Genomic DNA, 21,666 nt, shown 5'->3' with positions numbered 1-21,666 from the left:
GAATTATTTATTAATAAAAACATTTCTTCAATTGTATACAAAAGGGTGATCTGAATCATGTCAGCATGGTTCTTTCAATTGCTAATAATCATTTCCTAAATATTTTACTAATTTTATTATCTGATACTCTGCTTATTGTGTATCTCTATGTACTGGAAGTTTTATAAAAATTGCAAATGAGATAATATACATAACATCCTCATAAAGAAAGATTAATACAATTATTACAACATAATAAGTGACTATGAAAGGTGGTTAACTCTATGCGAATATTTATGCATTTTGTGCGTATGCATGCCTACATGGGTGTGTGTGTTTGGGGAGGGGGTGGCTGTGGACATGGGTCAGTGTGGAGTGATGCACAAAATTCCATTGACTATCCTAGTTAGGTGTTCAATTAGGAAAAGGTACAAAAATTGAGTAATCTGAAAGTTAAAAATTGTTCAGTATATGTATGTTGCACTAGGTAGTGAAAATAAATTCTAAATAAAATATGCTTGCTTCAAAGTTCTTTGTTGACTTTGCAGACAGGACAGAGAGCTCGACAGTGAGAAGTAATCTGATGTGCGTAGCTGCTCAGACATGTCTGACTCTTTGTAACCCCATGGACTGTAGCCTGCCAGGTTCCTCTGTCCATGGAGATTCTCCAGGTAAGAAGAGTGGAGTGGGTTGCCATGCCCTCCTCCAGGGGATTGTCCCAACCCAGGGATCAAACCCATGTCTCCTGTATGGCAAGCAGATTCTTTACCATCTGAGTCACCAGGAAAGCCCAATTCTTGATAGTCTCATAGTTGTTCGGATAAATCAGTGTAGTAGTCTGTGATACACTGGTACACATTTTCAATCTTTAATACTGATGTGCGACTGATCTGTATCTTGTCTATGATACTTTGACTCCGTAAGTGTAGAACAATAGAAACTGCCTCATGAGGTGGGTAAATGACTTAATAACTGAGACATCTTAAAAATAAGACAAAGAATTTCAACCCACAGCATAAATGTGCTTCCTGCCTAGAAAGTTGTTTTACTGCAATGTGGTTGTTGAGTTTGTTATTGAAGATTAATATTTAAGAGAATATGAAAAAAAAAAGAGAATATGAAATATGAGAGAACCTGGAACATTAGGCATGATTATAATTTGAAAGAGGAAAATGGAACTATTGAGTTGGTGTGAGGTTAAGTCACAGAGCACAATCACATTTGTTAAGGTTTGTAAATGATATTGGAATATATGAGCACTTAATTTACTACATTTATTATTTTGGCTTATTATATTTATGATTTCTTTAAGTGCTTAAAAATAGTTTGCTTGATAAATTCTAATAGTAGTCTATGAGGTATTGAGAGTGCTTAAGAATACCATGTTAACTGCAGAAATATAGAATTTATTATAATTTAATTAGCCAAATTTATAAATGGAATATGATTATTTAAGGGAATTCAATCTTTTAACTTGTTCCATGAAGTATTAATTAAATCATGAGGGAAATAAAATAGTATTTGCAATTTTAAACTGTAAACTTAAAATAATCTAGGTTTTCATATGTATATGGTTAATAAATTACATTCCAATATACACACACAAACTGCAACTGCTTTATACATACACACATACATATTCATATAAAATTCAAATATTAAACATTCAAACTGACACATACCAGCTGAGTGACCATGAGAGAATATCTTAACCTCACCAATCTCCCTTTGCTGTAAAATAAGTGTCAGGGAGTATATAATTTTCTCAGTTCGGTCTCGTCGCAACAAAATTTGAAATGATGGACGGATCAGCATTACAACCCTCAGATGGACCAGTGTTACAGCTCTTGGATGGGCCAGTGTTACAGTTCCATGTTACAGCTCAGTTTTATTTAGAAGGTAAAGGAAAATACATTCTTGAGGAATGAAGTATGCTGACCCAAAAGACACGAAGAGAAGAGAGGCCCTGGCACAATTTTGGCTCCTCTTCTTATATGTTTTTTTTCTCCTTTCCCTGGAGCTGCCCTATGTAAATTGGGCTAGGCGTGCTTAGCTAGGAGTGCTGTTTGTTTTACCTGAGGTCCTCACTCTGGTCCTCAGACCTTTCTTTGTTCTATTTGTGGGGGGTTTTCGCTTCTTTGTCTTTTAGTCACGACCATTTTGGACTCCTTTTTCTTATTCTCACTACCTAACATTCCTCCCTCAAGAGATAGGAGGCCCCATTCTTTGGGAATAGGGGTGTCGTGGTCTCTCTGGCTATTTCCTGCTGAACTGGGATGGTGAGGGGCATTGGGCCTCCCCCTCTTGCTAGTCTCAAGTCACAGAATCCTTATAGCGGTGTCCATCTAAGGGTGAGTGATATTTTCTGTGGTTGGCTGCAGTTTTATGTATCATTGTTGAACTGGCACTGCATGTTGTATCTTGTTGACCTGGGCAGAGACAAAATAGTTCAGACAATTGATAATACATGGAGCAATCATAAGTAGCATCAATATGGTGATGACAAGGACTAGTAGGGGCATTAGCCAACTCCAAATTTCACATCATCAGGAGGATCCTCCAAAGAGAGATGGTAGCCAACCTGAGAACTCTTCAGCTTGTTCTTTGAGATCCCATAGGATCTGAATGTGTTTCTTGAGGACTGTGAGACTTTAACTTAGTTGGAGGTATTTACCCAGAAACAACACATTTCACTCAAGATTCCTTGTTCAGGGATCAGGAGATCTATCTCTGGTCTGTTTTGAAGTACAATCCCTATGAAGCTATATTGGCTCTTTAGAGCTGTCCTGAGAAATCTTATCCCCAGAAACTTAATTTTGGGGCTGTTCATTAGAATGGCACTCATTTGTAGTCCTGAATATGTGTCCGAGATCTCTCGGGGGCTCACAGGTGTATTGAGTTTCCTCTTCTGTTTTCTTCCATGGCTTGACTCTTGAGTAGTGAATCCAGGAGTCATGCCCTGGTACCTTGACTGCTGTGGGGGTAGAAAGTATTACAAGGTAGGGGCCCTTCCATGTGGGCTGGAGTTGAGCCTTTGGGGACCCATCTTTCCAGACTTTAATTAGGACTTGAGTCCCTGGAACATGTGGTGGTGACTCATTAGAGTCTTTTGGGTCCTGGTTGACACCCCACAAGCGTATATACTGTTGGAATTGCCCAATGGCCATGGTATAAGATCAGAGGGTCTGAGCCTCTACATCTAGGAAGAGGTCATTGACATAAACAAAAGGTCTCCCATATAGCATTTCATAAGGACTAAGACCAAGGGGCAATATGGGTGTGGAGGAAAGCTATTGGTAAAACCTCCTTTCATTCCAGGGAGGTCTCCTGGGTTATTATTTTTATCACTGATTTTGATAATTGGTTGGCTCTTTCTACTTTTCCTGAAGACTGAGGCATCCAGGCACAATGGAGATAATAAATAATGCCCAATGCTTTAGAGAGCCCTTGGGTGACCTTAGAAGTAAATGATGTCCCATTCTCACTTTGTAATGACCTGGGCAGACCAAATCTCAGAATGATTTCATGAAGCAGTTTTTTGTTTGTTTGTTTTTTTTTTTTTTAACACCTCTTCAGCTTTCTCAGTCCAGATGGGAAAGCCTTCAGTCCATCCTATGAATGTGTCTATCATGACTAATAGGCATTTATACCCTTGAGAAACTGGCATCTGGGTGAAGTCCATCTGCCAGTCCTCTCCTGGTAGGTCCCACATCTTTGGACAGGCTGGGCCAGCTGGGGTCTTTGAGCTCCTAGGGGGTTGTTTAATTGGCAAGTGGGACAAGAGGAGACCAGTTGCCTTATAGTTGTTTGGAAGCCTGTTCCTCTGAAGGACCTATCTAGTAATCTTTGGAGGGCCTTTCCCCTAAATGAGTGGTGGCATGTAAGGAGTTAACCAACTTCCATTGGAGGTTCCCAGGCAGAAAAAGGAGTCCCTCCTTTGGAACCACCAGATATGATCTTCTTGAAAGCCTTCACTCTTAGCTTTAAGAGTCTCACCTTCAGTATATGAAGGAGTTTCTGGCAAATTAGTCTGTGGAACTAAGGTGGCAACCCCTATTAGGTCATGGTTCTGTAATGCTGCTCTCTTAGCTGCCTGATCGGCTGCATGGTTCCCTCATGCCACTTTGTGCTCCCAGTTTGGTGTCCTTTACGGTGGGAGACTGAAACCTCAGTGGGCAGATGGACTGCCTCCAAGAGTCTAAGAATTTGATCACCATATTTGATTGGGGACCCTCGGGTGGTCAAGTGGCCTCTTTCTTTCTAAATAGCAGCATGTGCATATAGCACCAGAAAGGCATACTTGGAATCAATGTATTTACACTGACTACACTGGCTACCTCTTTTCCTTTTTCCAGATCTAAACTGAGAGTCAGGGCTATGAGCTCAGCCAATTGGACTGAAGTACCTGGTGGCAAAGGTTTAGCCTCTATGATCTCAAAATTGGAGACTACTGCATATCCAGCTCTTTTTCCATCCAAGACAAATCTGCTTCCATTGGTGTACCAGATTTCCTCAGGATTGGTCACAGGATCTTCTGAGAATCCCTTTCAGGGTTTTGTCCACTGGTCCAAAGTTTCTAGGCCAGAGTGAAAGGGGAGAGAGCCTCAGGGGTAGGCAGGAGGCTTGCAGGGTTAAGAACCTCACAAGGGGATATAGTCAGACCTGGATTTTCCATCAACACTACTTGATAACTGAGGATCCTTTGATCAGACATCCATAAATGGCCTCTTCCATTCAAGAGTTGTTTCACTTGGTGGATGGTAAAAATAGTTTGCCACCAAGAGAGATGTTTAAAGCATCTTCTATCAGGACTGCAACAGCTGCAAGATTACAAAGGTAGGAAAGATATCTTCCCAATAAGGGAGTAGGACACTCAGGGGCCACCAGAAACTGGTAGGAAAATATTTGTGCATCCCAGCAATGATGAAGAGCTTGGGTGAACCTTTTGTAATTGTTTTTCCTGTAGCACCCAAAATGGTACAAGTTCAGGAGGAGAAGGCTCTGGAGTAGGAGGTCAGGACAGAGTAGGTAGCCCCTGTGTCAACCAAGAAATTCTCGGAGCTACCTACCACATCCAGTTGCACCCTTGGTTCCAGCCCCATGATGGTTATCTGTGACAGGTGGGCTGGCTGGAGTGGGCCACTTCTGTCCTGTTGAATCATCGTGAGGGAAGGCTTGGTGCTAGACCTTGAGGCTCTTGGGTCCCGAGGGCAGAGTGCTGATCAGTGTCTCAATTTATGGCATTTGTAGCAAGTCATTTTAGGATACTTGTCAAGGTTTGGACACTCTTTGGCCAATCCCTCACCTGTCTACAGATTAGGCATTTGCCTATTGCCTTGTCTGTAAAGACTCAAGGTTTGCCATATGGCTTCCTGGAGGGAAGCCAGCATCTGGGCTTGCCTTGTCCCTTTCCTTTTCTCCCTTTCATGGGCCTTGGCCTCCCTTTCCTGTTTTCTGTTATAAAAGGTTTTGGTGACTGTCTGGACCATTTCACTGAGAAAGGCAGCAGGGTCCTGCTGCTGTAGCTGTTGTAACTTTATCCCAATGTCTGATGCACACTGGGACAGGAATTTGTCCTTTAAGGGAATCTGTCCCTTGTAAGAGTCTAAGTCCAGATTGGTAAATTTTCAGAGGGCCTCTTTTAGCCTTTCCAGAAAGGCAATAGGGTTCTCATTGGGTTCCTGAGTTATTGCTGAGACTGGGCACAGTCCCACAAGTATTAGGTTTCCTTCTATTTCCATGGGTGGACTTCCTTAGGGGTGAGTCTTTCTGAAGTTTATCCTACCCAGTACTGTTGTAACCTGAGAGTCAGGCATCCCCAGGTCATGGTGCAGATCCCCCAGCAAGCTGAGGCATGACAGCATCCTGGAGGGTGAATCCCCAGGCAGGTTTAGGCAGGTCAGCCTCCCAAGAATTGAGTCCCTGGGCAGGTCGAGGCATGTCGACCTCCTGGGACCCCTGGACTGGCAGATCCCCGAGCAGGTTGAGGCATGAAAACCTTTCAAGGACCAGATCTTTAGGCAGGTCAAGGCAGGGTAACCTCCTGGGATCTCCCGAACTGGCGGATCCCTGGGCAGGAGGCGTGACAACCTCCTGGGGACCAGATCATTAGGCAGGTGGACTCCCTGGGATCCCAGGCTGATGGATGCCCAATTAGGTTGAGGCATGACAACCTCCCGGGAACCGGATCCCTAGGTAGGTCGAAGCAGGTTGACCTCCTGGGACTCCTGGGCTGGAGTTGGGCATCCTCAAGGTCTCCAGTGTGACCAGTGCTGGGTAGGATTAAGGGGTTGTCATTCTAACCTATTGCCAGTTTGTTCACCACACATGGGAACAGATATCATGATGTATAGCAATTCAAGCCTGTGCCCTGAGACTGGGAACCTGGTGAAACAGCCATAACCCTTATCCTCTTATTGCTCTGAGAGAATGTAAGTCATTTATTTCCTCCCCTAGTCCTCCATAAGAGCAGTAAGGGGGCAGGGTCCTGGTTGTAGAGGTTAGTAAGTGGCTTAAGAAGAAATTGAAAAGAGACAACAAACCAGATGTTCCATAAAAGTGGAGTGGAGATTTGATCCGGGAGTGTTTGTAACTTTAGGAGAAGGGTGGTAAGGGTTTGGGCCCAAATGGCCTGCAGGGCTTATTCCCAAAATGGCAAACATTATCCCTGGAAACCCAATTGCCTTTGAAGGGATGCCAACAGATGGGCTTCTAGCAGACATTGTGTGCCTGTCTCCCGTCCTAGCGGGTTCACTGAGAGATGCTGATGGTGCACATGTTGTAGGAAACATGGGAGATGAAGGCCTGAACTTCTAGATGGATTGGATATTATACAGTATTTCCCCCCCAAGGGGGAACCAGCTATTTTCTGGTTGTCCCCCCAGAAGATTGTAGAGGCAGCACTGTGGGTCTGGATGGAGCTCAGGAAAAGAGCATGAAACAGGAGGGAAGGGGGCAGGGCACAACTTTTGAAAGAATGACATAGCACAAGGGTATAATATAAACCAATTAAAATCAAATGGGTCTAAGATGACAAACCAAATTCAACTAAACCTTGATCCCCAATCTGTAAGCTAAATGACACACCCAGAAGTGGCAGGACAGTTGCAAGGCAGACTGTCAAAAGACAGAGGGGTGGGTTGTTCCCCAGTAGTTGGGATGATCCTCCCACTCACTAGCATACGAATTCACCCAGCTTGCAAAGCCCAACCACACCACATCCATGGCCACAGCATTTGCCTCTGCGAAGGCCCACACCCTGTGGAGTGTGCTTCTCTCTGAATCCAAATAAATCCACCTCTTATCTATTGCTGTGTCTCTAACTGAATTTTTGCAATGAGACATCAGAGCCTGAGCTTCACTGGGTCCTGAAACCAGGCACCATGGGTTTTGGCAGGGTTCAAGTCATGGGAGAGAGGAGCTGAAGGACAGGAGGGAAAAGCAGTGGGAAAAACGTGCTGAGGAATCCCCTTCATAACCTGCTGGAAAATCTGCTAAATACTTGACCTGTGCTCACAGCTTTCATTGGCCTGATCCTTGGCACAAAGCAGATTAAGGACAGAAGAACCCCCACCAGTTTGGGCAACTGCTCCTGGGGCCCAGCAGATAGTGGAGCCTTTGGGACACACTGAGGAGTAGCCCCTGCCAGAGTCCCTCAATTGTACCCTCTGCCGCTCGCCTGTTTGCGGTGTTTTTGAGGAAACAAGAAATGAGAGCTTGTAAAGGAATGGAGATTTTGTTAGGCATATGTCCTTCCAGCCATAGGAGCGAGGACCTCCTACCTTAAATGGAGGTCTTCTGGAATCTGAGACTGAGCCGCGTGAGTTTTCTGCTGAGTTCATTTTTTGCTGTCCCAGTTTCCAGCAGGCTGGGCTCCTTGTCACTTCCCCTGCACTGGGCTTTCTTTGCATGCAGCTTCCACCGCGGGAGCGTTTGTCGAGTTGGGCTCCTGCTGTATTTGGCTTCCTCCTCGCTGGGGCCATGCAGAGGTTGTTTCAGCCTGGTAAAATCTGAGAAATGGCACCATAGATGTTGAGGGAGTGTACAATTTCCTCGGTTCTGTCTCATCACAACAAAAATTTGAAGCGATGAACAGACCAGTGCTACAGCTCTTGAACCAGTGTTACAGCTCTTGGATGGGCCAGTGTTACAGCTCTGCATTACAGCTCAGTTGTATTTACAAAGTAAAAGAAAATACATCCTCAAGGTGTGAGCGAATGCTGACCCAAAAGACGTGAAGAGAAGAGAGGCCCCAGCCCAATTTTGGCTCCCCTTTTTATATGTATTTTCTCCTCCCCCTAGGCCTGCCCTTTGTAAATTGGGCCAGCCAGGAGTGCTGTTTGTTTTACCTGAGGTCCTCACTCAGGTCCTCAGACGTTCCTTTGTACTATTTGCATGGGCTTTTCCCTTCTTTGTCTTTTAGCCACTGCCATTTTGGACTCCTTTTTCCTATTCTAACTACCTAACATAAGGACGATGATAATATCCATCTCATAGAGTTGATTTGAACAAGCAGAGCATTGGATGATAAATGTAAAAGATATTCAGAAATTGAGTTCAAAACCATGCTTCAAAATGATACTCTAACTAAAAAAATGACATCTCATTGCAATCTACTACACTCAGTGGGTCTTTTCTTCCCTTAGTATGAAACATTACTTATTTTATTTGTTGATCTTCAAAATGAAATGTTACTTTAGGTAATAATTTTCTTTCTTCCTATTCTATACTGATTATTATTTGTAAATCCCACTACTCAGAAATATATATAAAAGATGATTCATGTCACTCTTAGGGAAATCAAATGAATAGTCTTGTTTAGCCTTCAGAGACAAAGCAGAGCAGGCCCCTGTCCTTGCTTCTGCCTGAACACTGCCCTGACTGAGTGATGGCCTGCTGTGAGTGCAAGACTTGCTGCACCATAGATAAGATGGGGGAGAAATCTTGAGATTGTTGAGCCCCTGGAGGGGCCAACCAAGCCCCAGGGTTAGCAACATTTCAAGTTTTACAAGACAAAACAAACAGCATTAACATGAAAGCAGGCTTGCAATTTGGTCACAAATTGATGGTGATATCAATTTGCTTCCATCCTGGGATTATTCATTGGAAAGACTGATGCTGAAGCTGAAATTCCAACACTTTTGCCACCTGATGTGAAGAACTGGTTCATTGGAAAAGACCCTGATGCTGGGAAAGATAGAAGGCAGGAGGAGAAGGGGACAGCAGAGGATGAATGGTTGGATGGAATCACCGACTGTATGGACATGAGTTTGAGTCAGCTCTGGGAGTTGGTGATGGACAGGGAAACCCGGCATGCTGCAGTGCATTGGGTTGCAAAGAGTCGGACAAGACTGAGTGACTGAGCTGAACTGAACTGGGATTATAAGCAGGAACCTGAATTGCTATCTTTGAAGTCCCACCCATGGAGCTGATACACTGCCTGGGACCTTTCGCAATTGGGACCCTTGATGTGCTGTAACTTGGAACTTCCCAGCACTGATTAAGTCTGGATGTTGGTCAAAGCCCAGTTTGGTGATATATCTTCTGCTCTTTCTATTTCTCTTTTCTTTTAATGTTAATATGTTGAAAGTAAGCTAGATAATTCGCTAATAAATATTTATTTGGATATAACGAGTGGCTTATTTTGTTAACAAATCCTTTGAACCTGAGCCGAAAGTGAAAACTTTTGGCAAAACAGTAACTCAAGGTTTTTTCAAGTGTCCATAAATAATTATTGAATATCTAATGTTTGCCAGGATTGCAGCTGAGTTCTGGGAATCAAAAGTGAACCAGACAACACAGAGTAGATCAAGATTTCTTTAAAAATATAAAATAGTAGTTCTCATTCATTAAATGCTAACTATAGCTAGGAAAATGTCCTGATTTCTTGTGTACTCTATCTCATTTCTCTTTAATAGCATTTTTATGAGGAAGGTATTATTAATCATTAATTTGATGATGATAAAACTGAAGCTCTGAGAGTTTCCGTTACTTGCTCAGGGCCTTGGAGATAGGGACTAGTGGAATTGACATTTAAAAGCTCACTCACCAATTACATTGTGTTAAAATGTGCCCAAGAAGTTTTAAAGCCATGATACAAATAATTTAAAAGTTATAAAAGTAAGTCTTAATATTTTATATATTATATAGCATATACATTATATATATTATATACATTTGTCATGGCCTTAATTTTATATGGTATATTAAAAGCTAATTCTAATTCTTATTTATTCACAAATGATGTATAATAAATCCTCAAAAATTTTGAAGCAGACTCTTCAGAGTCCCTTAGACTGCAAGGAGATCCAACTAGTCATCCTAAAAGAAATCAGTCCTGAATATTCATTACTAGGACTGATGCTGAAGCTGAAACTCCAGTACTTTGGCCACCTGATGTGAAGAAATGGCTCACTGGAAAATACCCTGAAGCGGGGAAAGATTGAGGGCAGGAGGAGAAGGGGAAGACAGAGGATGAGATGGCTGGATGGCATCACCGACTCCATGGACATGAATTTGAGTAAGCTCTTGGAGTTAGTGATGGACAGGGAAACCTGGCATGCCGCAGCCCATGGAGTTGCAAAGAGTCAGACACAACCGAGAAATTGAACTGAACTGAACTCAAAAAATTTACCTTCTTTACTGCAGAATAAATATATTTCACAGCCAAATCAGTCAAGGATAACAATATTAGAGACTATTATGTATGATTCGTTTGGTTTGTTTGTTTTAAGATGAAGAGTCACAATTATAATCTGACATTATAAAAACTGGAAACAAAATATTCTTTAAAATATTAACTAGTAAAAAATGGAATATTTAATACTTTTGGAATGATTAACCATGTTCCTAAACAAAAATAATTTTTTTTAAGTATTAGTAATTGATGATCCTAGGACAAAATTAAGGAAAACTAGGAGACACTCTATTGCTGTGTTCCAGTCCCTGACAGTCTTTGCCTACCTAAAATGGAATTCTTCAGCTTAAAAATATCACTAACTTTTTATCATAACCCACTAACTGTGTATAAGACAGTAAAATGTGATTTTGCAATTAAGTAACAACACGAACGCTTCATGCCACTTTTGAGTTTTAGGCAACTTTGTGTTCAAAGTCATTTTAGAGAAGTTGTAAAAGGTCTTTTCCCTACAGACTTCACAGCATCTCATTTCTAGCTGAGGGCACTGAAGTGAGTATCTTCAAAATCTCATCTCTTTTTTTGAGGAATGATCAAAAGAAAATGACATCAAAATCTTATCTTATTCTCCTTATTAGGAACTTTGTTCTCCTGAACAAAGGAAAAGGGACAGATTCACATTTATATCTAAGCTGCACATGTGAGATTTTGCTTGATAAATTAGGCTGATAATTGTGTCTTCATAATAAATAGAATTGATGCTATTGATGACACAGTGTGAAAGACTGACTACCTTGTCTTCTTGTAGTATCTTGATTTGCCTTGCATTTTTTCTTTTAATGTTTATATCCTTCCAATCTTAAAAGAAATCATTGAATCCATGACATATTTTTCTTATGGACAATTAAAACACATGGAAAGGAAGAGAGAGGAAAGGAGAAGATTACAGATTAGCATAATTAAGAGTTGTTTCTTTGCCAATTATAGCAATGGGAGTAAGAACAATATAGAAGAAGAAAAATATATGACGCCTTCTTTTTATATCTAGGGACATTAATTCTCAAAAGGAGTAATGGTATGGAGGTGTGTATGTATTTTTGTGTCTATATGCTGCAAAAAACAGGAGGGTGAAAGAAGAGAAAGAAAAAGATATAGGGAATTTTTTCCTCAAACTTCAAAATTCTTCCAGGAAAATACTATGGGCAAGGTTTTATTTCTGAAGTATGTATTCACTAAGCTGGGCAGAGGAACAAGGAACAAAATTGAAGTTTCTGTGTAATAAAATCTTCATTTACCATTGGACATGCAAAAGCAGAGTCCTTTGATCTATGAAACCAAAGTATTTGTTGGATTTTTTTTTTTCCAAGTAGAGCTTCAATTAGGACACTCTAAGAGTATTTCTAGATTTTGCAGAGCTTAACTTTTCAGTAGAGACCTAAGAAGTGATAGGGAAAATTAGTGTATTGTTCATAAATTATACTTTCTCTTGACAGCTTTATTGAGGTATAACTGATACACAAAATCTACAGAAATGTTTAATAAATATAACTAGATGGGTTTGGGCGTGTGAGTACACCTATGCTGCTGTCACCAAATCAAGATAACAAATATATTCATTGTCTCTGTATAAGTCTTTGTGTCCTTTTATTATTTTCTTTGTATGTATAGTTAGAATGTTTAACATGAGATCTACTTTCTACAAAATATTTAAGTATGCAGTATCATGTCCTTAACTGTAGCTACGACACAGATCTCTAGAGTTTGAACACTTTTTCACATAATTGTTGGCCATTTATCTGTTCAAATCTTTTGCCCATTTTTGAGTTATGTGTCTCTGTTTTTGTTGTTGTTATTGAGTTGTGTCTTATACATTTTTTATATAGCTCCTTCTCAGATAAAGGGTTTACAAATATTTCCTCCCATTCCATAGTTTGCCTTTCACTCTTGATTTTTTTTTTTTCCTGTGATGGGTAGAAGCTTTATAATTTAATGTAGTTTTTTGTCTATTTAACTTTTGTCCTACGTTTTTGGTATATGTTCAAGACATTGCCAAAACAGATGTCTAGAACCTGTTTATGTTTTCTTCTAGGAGTTTTACAGTTTTAGGTATTTCATTTAAGTTCTTGGTCCATTCTGAGTTGATCTTTGACTGGTGTAAGATAGAGATACAATTTCAGTCTTTTGCATATGAATATACAGTTTTCCTGATACCGTCTGTTGAAGAGACTTCCCTTTCATCATTCTGGTATTCTTGGCATCTTTGTTGAAGGTCAGTTGACTATATATGTGAGGATATTTGCATCATGGGATATTGATCTGTGATTTCTTTTACTGCAGGGTCTTTGTTTGATTTTAGTGTCCAGGTAATAGTGGCCTCATAAAATGAGTTTACAGCTTTCCTTTTTCTTCAAAATTTGAAATGGCTTGAGAAAGATTGATAATCATTCTTCTTTATGTGCTTGCTAAAATTTTACCAGAGAAGCAATCTGTGCCTATGCTTATCTTTGTTGGAAACTTTTATTATTATTGCTAATTCAATCTCCATAGTCATTGGTTTTTTCAAATTTTCTGTTTCTTTATAGTTCATAATTGATGTATGATTCTAAAATCATATTCAATTTTCTAGGTTATCCAAATTCTGACAAACAATTTTTCATAGTGAAATCATATCAAGTATGTTTTACAACTCATGATATGAAACTGGAGTCAATAATTATTAACCAATAAGCAGGAGAAGTGGAGAATTCACAGACTCATGGAAACAAAAAAATACATTCCTAATCAAATAATGGCTCAAGAAAAAATCAAAAAGAAAAGCAGAAAATATATTTAGAGACATAAAAATAAACAGACAAAATACTAAAAATTCATACTGTTGTTGTTCAGTCATTCAGTTGTGTTCGACTCTTTGTAAATCCATGGACTACAGCACACCAGGCTTCCTTATCCTTCACCATCTCCTGGAGCTTACTCAAACTCATGTTCATTGAATTCTTCTCCAACATCTCAGTTTGAAAGGATCAGTTCTTTGGTACTCAGACTTCCTTATGTTCCAACACTCACATCCATACATAACTACTGGAAAAACCACAGTTTGACTATGTTTGATGTTTATCAGCAAAGTGATGTCTCTGCTTTTCAATTCACTGCCTAGGTTTGTCATAGCTTTTCTTCCAAAGAGCAAATGTCTTTTAATTTCATGGCTGCAGTCACCATCTGCAGTAGTATGGAGCTCAACAAAATAAAGTCTGTCACTGTTTCCATTGTTTCCCCATCTTTTTGCCATGAAGTGATGGAACCAGATGCCATGATCTTTGTTTTGGAATGCTGAGTTTTAAGCCAACTTTTTCACTCTCTTCTTTCACCGTCATCACTGGGCTCTTTAGTTGTTTTCTCTCTCTCTCTCTCTCTCTCTCTCTCTCTCTTTCTGCCATTATGGTGATGTCATCTGCACATTAAAGGTTGTTGATATTTCTCCCTACAATCTGGATTCCACCTTGTGCCTCATTCAGCCTGGCATTTCACAGGATGTACTCTGGATCAACATTAAATAAGCAGGGTGACAATGAACAAACTTGAAGTATACCTTTCCCAAATTTGAACCAGTCTGTTGTTCCATGTCCATTTTTAACTATGCTTCTTAACATGCAATCAAGTTTCTCAGGAGGCAGGTAAGGTGGTCTGGTATTCCCAGGTCTTAAAGAATATTCCACAGTTTGTCATGATCCACAGAGTCAAAGCCTTTCAGTGCAGTTCAGTCACTCAGTCCTGTCCGACTCTTTGTGACTCCACAGACTGCAGGATGCCAGGTTTCCATGTCCATCACCAACTCCCAGAGCTTACTCAAATTCACATCCATAGAGGCGGTGATGCCATCCAACCCTCTCATCCTCTGTCATCCCCTTCTCCACCTGCCTTCAATCTTTCCAGCATCTGGGTCTTTTCCAATGAGTTAGCTCTTCACATCAGGTGGCCAATGTATTGGAGTTTAAGCTTCAGCATCAGTCCTTCCATGAATATTCAAGACTGATTTCCTTTAGGATTGACTGGTTTGATCTCCTTGCAGTCCAAGGGACTCTCAAGAGTCTTCTCCAATACCACAGTTCAAAAGCATAAATTCTTCAGTGCTCAGCTTTCTTTATAGTCCAACTCTCACATCCATACATGACTACTGGAAAAACCATAGCTTTGACTGGATGGACATTTTTCAGCAAAATAATGTCTCTGCTTTTTAATATGCTATCTAAGTTGGTCACAGCTTTTCTTCCAAGGAGCAAGCGTCTTTTAATTTCATGGCTGCAGTCACCATCTGCAGTGGTTTTAGAGACCAAGAAAATAGTCTGTCACTGTATGCATTGTTTCCCCGTCTATTTGCCGTGAAGTGATGGAACCAGATGCCATGATTTCATTTCCTAATGTTGAGTTTAGGCCAGGTTTTTCACTCTCCTCTTTCACTTTCATCAAGAGGCTCTTTAATTCCTCCTCACTTTCTGCCATAACGGTGGTGTCATCTGCATATCTGAGGTTATTGATATTTCTCCTGGCATTCTTTATTCTAGCTTGCACTTCACCCAGTCTGGCATTGTGCATTGCAGTTCATCCAGCCCAGCATTTCACAGGAAAAAAATTAAAGAAAACTAATCAAACTAATCAAATGGACTACAGCCTTGTCTAATTTAATGAAACTATGAGCCATGCCACGTAGGACTACCCAAGATGGACGGATCATGGTGGGGAGTTCTGACAAAATGTGGTCCACTGGAGAAAGGAATAGCAAACCACTTCTGCATTCTTGCCTTCAGAACCCCATGAACAGTATGAAAAGGCAAAAAGATATGACTCTGAAAGATGAATTCTCCAGGTCGGTAGGTGCCCAGTATGCTACTGGAGAAGAGTGGAGAAATAACCCCAGAAAGAATGAAGAGATGGAGCCAAAGCAAAAACAATACCCAGTTGTGGATGTGCTTGGTGATGGAAGCAAAGTCTGATGCTGTAAAGAGCAATATTGCATAGGAACCTGGAATGTTAGGTCCATGAATCAAGGTAAATTAGAAGTGGTCAAACAGGTGTTGGAAAGAGTGAACATCGACATTTTAGGAATCAGTGAACCAAAATGGATAGGAATGGGCAAATTTAATTCCGATGACTGTTACATCTGCTACTGTCGGCAAGAATCCCTTAGAAGAAATGCAGTAGCACTCAGAGTCAACAAAAGAGCCCAAATGCAGTATTTGGGTGCAAACTCAAAAATGACAGAATGATCTCCGTCTGTTCCCAAGGCAAACCATTCAATACCACAGTAATCCAAGTTCATGTCCCAACCACTTATGCTGAAAAAGCTGGATATCAACGGTTCTATAAGACCTACAAGACCTTTTAGAACTAACACCCAAAAGAAGACATCCTTTTCATCATAGGGGACTGGAATGCAAAAGTACGAAGTCAAGAAATACCTGGAGCAATGGGAAAATTTGGCTTGGGAGTACAGAATGAAGCAAGGCAAAGGTTGACAGAGTTTTGCCAAGAGAATGCACTGGTCATAGCAAACACCCTCTTCCAACAACATAAGAGAAGTTTCCACACGGACATCACCAGATGGCCAATACTGAAATCAGATTGATTATATTCTTTGTAGCCAAAGGTGGAGAAGATCTATACAGTCAAAAAATATGACTGGGAGCTGACTGTGGCTCAGATCATCAACACTTATTGCAAAATTCAGACTTAAATGAAAGAAAGTAGGGAAAACCACTAGACCATTCAACTATGACCTAAATCAAATCCCTTATGAATATATAGTGGAAGTGGCAAATAGATTCCAGGTATTAGATCTGATAGAGTGTCTGAAGAACTATGGATGGATGTTCATGACATTGTACAGGAGGCAGTGATCAAGATCATCCCCAAGAAAAAGAAATGCAAAAAGGCAAAACAGTTGTCTGAGGAGGCCTTACAAATAGCTAAGAAAAGAAGAGAAGCTAAAGGCAAAGGAGAAAAGGAAAGATATACCCATTTGGATGCAGAGTTCCAAAGAATAACAAGGAGAGATAAGAAAGTCTTCCTCAGTGATCATTGCAAAGAAATAGATGAAAACAATAGAATGCAGAAGACTAGAGATCTCTGCAAGAAAATTAGAGATACCAAGGGAACATTTCATGACATGATATGGGCACAATAAAGGACAGGAATTATATGGACCTAACAGAAGCAGAAGATACTAAGAAGAGATGGCAAGAATACACAGAGGAAATATATTGAAAAGATCTTCATGACCCAGATAACCATGATGGTGTGATTGCTCACCTAGAGCCAGACATCCTGGAATGCAAAGTCAAAGCTTTTAACATAGTCAATGAGGCAGAAGTGGATGTTGTTTTCTATAATTCCCTTGATTTTCTGTGATCCAATAGATGCTGGCAATTTGATTTCTGGTCCCTCTTCCTTTTCTAAATCCAGCTTGTACATCTGGAAGTTTTCAGGTTATGTACTATTGAAGCCTAGCTTGGAGAATTTTGAGCATTACCTTGCTAGCATGTGAAATGAGGGCAATTGTGTGGTAGTTTGAACATTCCTTGGCACTGTCTTCTTTGGGATTGGAAAGAAAGCTGACCTTTTCCAATTCTGTGGTCATTGTTGAGTTTCCCTAATTTGCTGGCATATTGAGTGCAGAACTTTAACAGCATCATCTTTTAGGATTTGAAATAGCTCAGCTGGAATTCCATGACCTCCACTAGCTTTGTTTGAAGTGATGCTTCCTAAGCCCTACTTGATTTCACACTCCAAAAGGTCTGGCTCTAGGTGAGTGGTGACACCATCATGGTTATCTGAGTTATTAACATCTTTTTTGTATTTTTTTCTCTGTGTATTCTTGCTACCTTTTCTTAATATTTTTTGCTTCTGTTAGGTCCATATTGTTTCTGTTCTTTATTGTGCCCATCTTTGCATGAAGTTTTTCCCTTGGTATCTCTAATTTTCTTGAAGAGATCTCTAATCTTCCCCCATTCTATCCTTTTCCTCTATTTCTTTGCATTGTTAACTTAGGGGGGCTTTCTTATCTCTCCTTGTTATTCTTCAGAACTCTGTATTCAGATAGGTATATCTTTCCTTTTCTTCTTTGCTTTTCACTTCTCTTCTTTTCTCAGCTTTTTGTAAGGCCTCCTCAGACAACGGTTTTGCCTTTTTGCATTTCTTTTTCTTGGGGATGGTCTTGATCGACTATCTTCTGTACAATATTATCAACCTCTGTCCATAGATATTCAGGTGCTCTATCAGCTCCAATCCCTTGAAATTTTTTGTCACTTCCAGTATATAATCATAAGGGATTTGATTTAGGTCATATTTGAATTGCTTGTTGTTTTCTCTACTGTCTTCCATTGAAATCTGAGTTTTGCGATAAGGAGTTCATGATCTGAGCCACAGTCAGCTTCCAGTCTTGTTTTTGCTGACTCTATAGAGCTTCTCCATCTTTAGCTGCAAAGAATATAATCAATCTGATTTCAGTATTGTCCATTTGGTGATGTCCATGTGTAGAGTCTTCTCTTGCATTGTTGAAAGAGGGTGTTTGCTATAACCAGTGAGTTCTTTTGGCAAAACTTTGTTAGCCTTTGCCCTGCATCATTTTGTACTCCAAGACAACACTTGCCTGTTACTCCAGGTATCTCTTGACTTCCTACTTTTGCATTCCAGTCCCCTATGATGAAAAGTACTTTTTGGGGGGTGTTAGTTCTAGAATGCCTTGTAAGTCATCATAGAACCACTCATCCTCAGCTTCTTCAGCATTAGTGGTTGGGGCATGGACTTGGATTACTGTGATATTGAATGGTTTATCTTGGAAATGAGCTGAGATCATTCTGTTGTTTTTGAAATTGCATCCAAGTACTGCATTTTGGACTCTTCTGTTGACTCTGAGTGCTATGCATTTCTTTTCAGGGATTCTTCCCCCCAGTAGTAGATATAATGGTCATCTGAATTAAATTCACCCAATCCTGTCCATTTAAGTTCACTGATTCCTAAAATGTTGATGTTTAGTCTTGCCATCTCCTGTTTGATCACTTCCAGTTTACCTGTATTCATGGACCAAACAGTCCAGGTTCCTATGCAATATTGTTTTTCATAGCATTATAATTTAGTTTCGATGCCAGACACAGCCACAGCTGAGTATTGTTTCATCTTTGACTCAGCCTCTTCATTCCTTCTGGAGCTATTCTCTGTTCTTCTCTAGATACCAGCTATTGGGCAGCTACCAACCTAAGGAATCCATCTTTCAGTGTCATATCTTTATGCCTTTTCACACTGTTCATGGAGTTCTCAAGACATGAATGCTGAAGTGGTTTGCCATCCCCTTCTCCAGTGGACTACATTTTGTAAGAAATCTCCACCGTGGCCCCTCCTTGGGTGGCCGTATACAGCATGGCTCCTAGTTTCACTGTGTTACACAAGGATGTGGTCCATTTGATCAGTTTGGTTAGTTTCCTGTGACTGTGTATTTCATTCTGTCTGCCCTCTAATGGATGAGAATAAGAGGCTTGTGAAAGTTCCCTCTAATGGGAGGGACTGGTTGTGGGGAAAACTGGGTCTTGTTCTGGTGGGCAAGAGCATGCTCAGTACATCTTTAATCCAATTTTATGCTAATGGGTGGGGCTGTGTTCCCTCTCTGGGTAATTGTGACCCCCCTCAAAAAGCACATTGCACCTCCCAAGACTGCTATAGTCAGTAAGATGCAATAAAAGCAGCCCTAAGTGAACTAAGATATTTATTTTAGCAATAAATATCTACATTAAAAAGAAGAATGATTTGAAAGAAACCTAATTTGTCATAACAATGAGTTAGAATAAAAAAAAGTTTAAAGTTAGCAAAAGAATGGGAATAATAAAATAATAAATAAATAGAGAATCAAAACAGAATTGACAAAACATTGAGCTGGTTTTTTGAAAAAAAATTAAAATTAACAAATCTTTAACTATATTAAATAAAATAGAAGCTTCAAGTAAATAAATTGGAGCTGAAAAAGAACACATTGCATTTAATGCCACAGAAATAAAAGGGACCATAGGAGCTACTGCCTTTTCTTCTTTGTTTTATGTAAAGTAAAAATTTCCTTCCAAAGGAACCATGCTAAATTGAAGTTTCTTTTTTGAATAAATATTCTATCAGCAGAAATTATCTTATGTGATGTTAGGCCTAAATTACAGGTTATAAATTCTCCTTTTAAATTGTAAAAGCCATAGACCTAAAAAAAAAATCCTAAACTTCAAAATGACACTGTTCATAAATACAAATAGCAAGAATAAAATGTGGACATTACAAAAAAAAAAAAAATTGCATGGAGACAAGTTTCAGCATTAACTTTTTTCAAAGTACCTCAAAATGAAACTGTAATTAATCAAAAACTATTTTGTTTGTTGTTGCTTTTTTACTTTACATTTGAAAGTAGAAAAGCAGTTTGGCAGGACTTTTAATCACATAGCTGAAATCTCAATGATTTAAATTGTTCTAGACACTGGAACATTGAAAAGAAAAGAAGAAAACAAATAGCAGAGCATTAGAATCTGAAATTCTTAGTCATTTTCTCTCACACAACTCATTGGCAAAATGTTCCTATAGGAAAAAAACAAATTCCTTAAATATAGAATGTATCTTTTTCAATTCTCCTATGTGACATCTAGATCGTACCAGGAAAAAAAAAAAAACTTATGCAATAACATAACACACTTTGATGGCTTTTGCACTGAGTCACTGAATTCTCAATTCACCACTTAACTGGCATTTCCCTTTTTTTAAAAATAATCTTGAATCAGATAAGGAATATTCACACTATTCTGCCACTTTGAGATAAAACTCTACAGGAAAAAAAGGGATAGAGAGTTTCTGTACAATATATGTGTATATGTTTGTATATATATACATGTATACACACACACACACATATACATAAATATAAGTACAAACATATTGAGTTATTTAAGTATATACACATATCTGATAAAATTGTATGATTTACATTTAAAACCTTCCAACCTAGAAGAGTTTTGTACAAATTATTTGTCTTTAACAGAGAGATCATGCAAAGATTGTTCTATTTTAGTTTATTTAATCAATGGAATTCAGTTCAGTTCAGTCACTCATTTGTATTCAACTCTTTGCGACCCCATGGTCTGCAGCACACCAGGCCTACCTGTCCATCACCAACTCCAGGATTTACCCAAATGCATCTCCATTGAGTCGGTGATAGCATCCAACCATCTCATCCTCTGTCATCCCCTTCTCCCTCCTTCAATCTTTCCCAGCATCAGGGTCTTTTCCAATGAATCAGTTCTTCACATCAGGTGGCCAAAGTATTGGAGTTTCAGCTTCAACATCAGTCCTTCCAATGAACACTCAGGACTGATCTACTTTAGGATGGACTGGTTGGATCTCCTTTAAGTCTAAGGGACTCTCAAGAGTCTTCTCCAACACCACAGTTCAAAAGCATCAATCTTTGGCACTCAGCTTTCTTTATAGTACAATTCTCACATCCCTACATGACCACTGGAAAAACCATAGCCTTGACTAGATGGACCTTTGTTGGCAAAGTAATGTCACTGATTTTTTAATATGCTGTCTAGGTGGGTCATAACCTTCCTTCCAAGGAGCAAGCATCTTTTAATTTCATGGCTGCAGTCACCATCTGTGGTGATTTTGGAGCCCAAAAAAATAGTCAGCCACTGTTTCCTCATCTATTTGCCATGAAGTGATGCAGCCTGATACCATGATCTTAATTTTCTGAATGTTCAGCTTTAGGCCAAATTTTTCACTCTCCTCTTTCATTTTCATCAAGAGACTCTTTAGCTCTTCCTCACTTTCTGCCATAAGGATGGTGTCATATGCATATCTGAGGTTACTGATATTTCTCCTGGCAATCTTGATTCCAGCTTGTGCTTCTTCCAGCCCAGCGTTTCTCATGATGTACTCTGCATATAAGTTAAATAAGCAGGGTGACAATATACAGTGTCGATGTACTCCTTTTCCTATTTGGAAACAGTTTGCTGTTCCATGTCCAGTTCAAACTGTTG

General features: G+C 39.7%; 1 long non-coding RNA gene across 1 annotated transcript; it reads right to left on the bottom strand.

The window, feature by feature from the left end:
• Positions 1 to 2,478: 2,478 nt before the first annotated feature.
• LOC122452368 lies at positions 2,479 to 18,496 on the bottom strand. Its single transcript, XR_006272667.1, has 3 exons — positions 18,322 to 18,496; positions 13,570 to 13,575; positions 2,479 to 2,488 (listed from the first exon to the last, which is right to left on the bottom strand). It is a non-coding gene; the product is annotated as an uncharacterized LOC122452368 (long non-coding RNA).
• Between the last annotated feature and the right edge of the window lie 3,170 nt (positions 18,497 to 21,666).

The sequence above is a fragment of the Cervus canadensis genome, chromosome 13 (assembly GCF_019320065.1).
Source record: "Cervus canadensis isolate Bull #8, Minnesota chromosome 13, ASM1932006v1, whole genome shotgun sequence".
In the NCBI taxonomy this organism is placed as follows: domain Eukaryota; kingdom Metazoa; phylum Chordata; class Mammalia; order Artiodactyla; family Cervidae; genus Cervus; species Cervus canadensis.
This window is presented reverse-complemented; position numbering and strand designations above follow the sequence as displayed.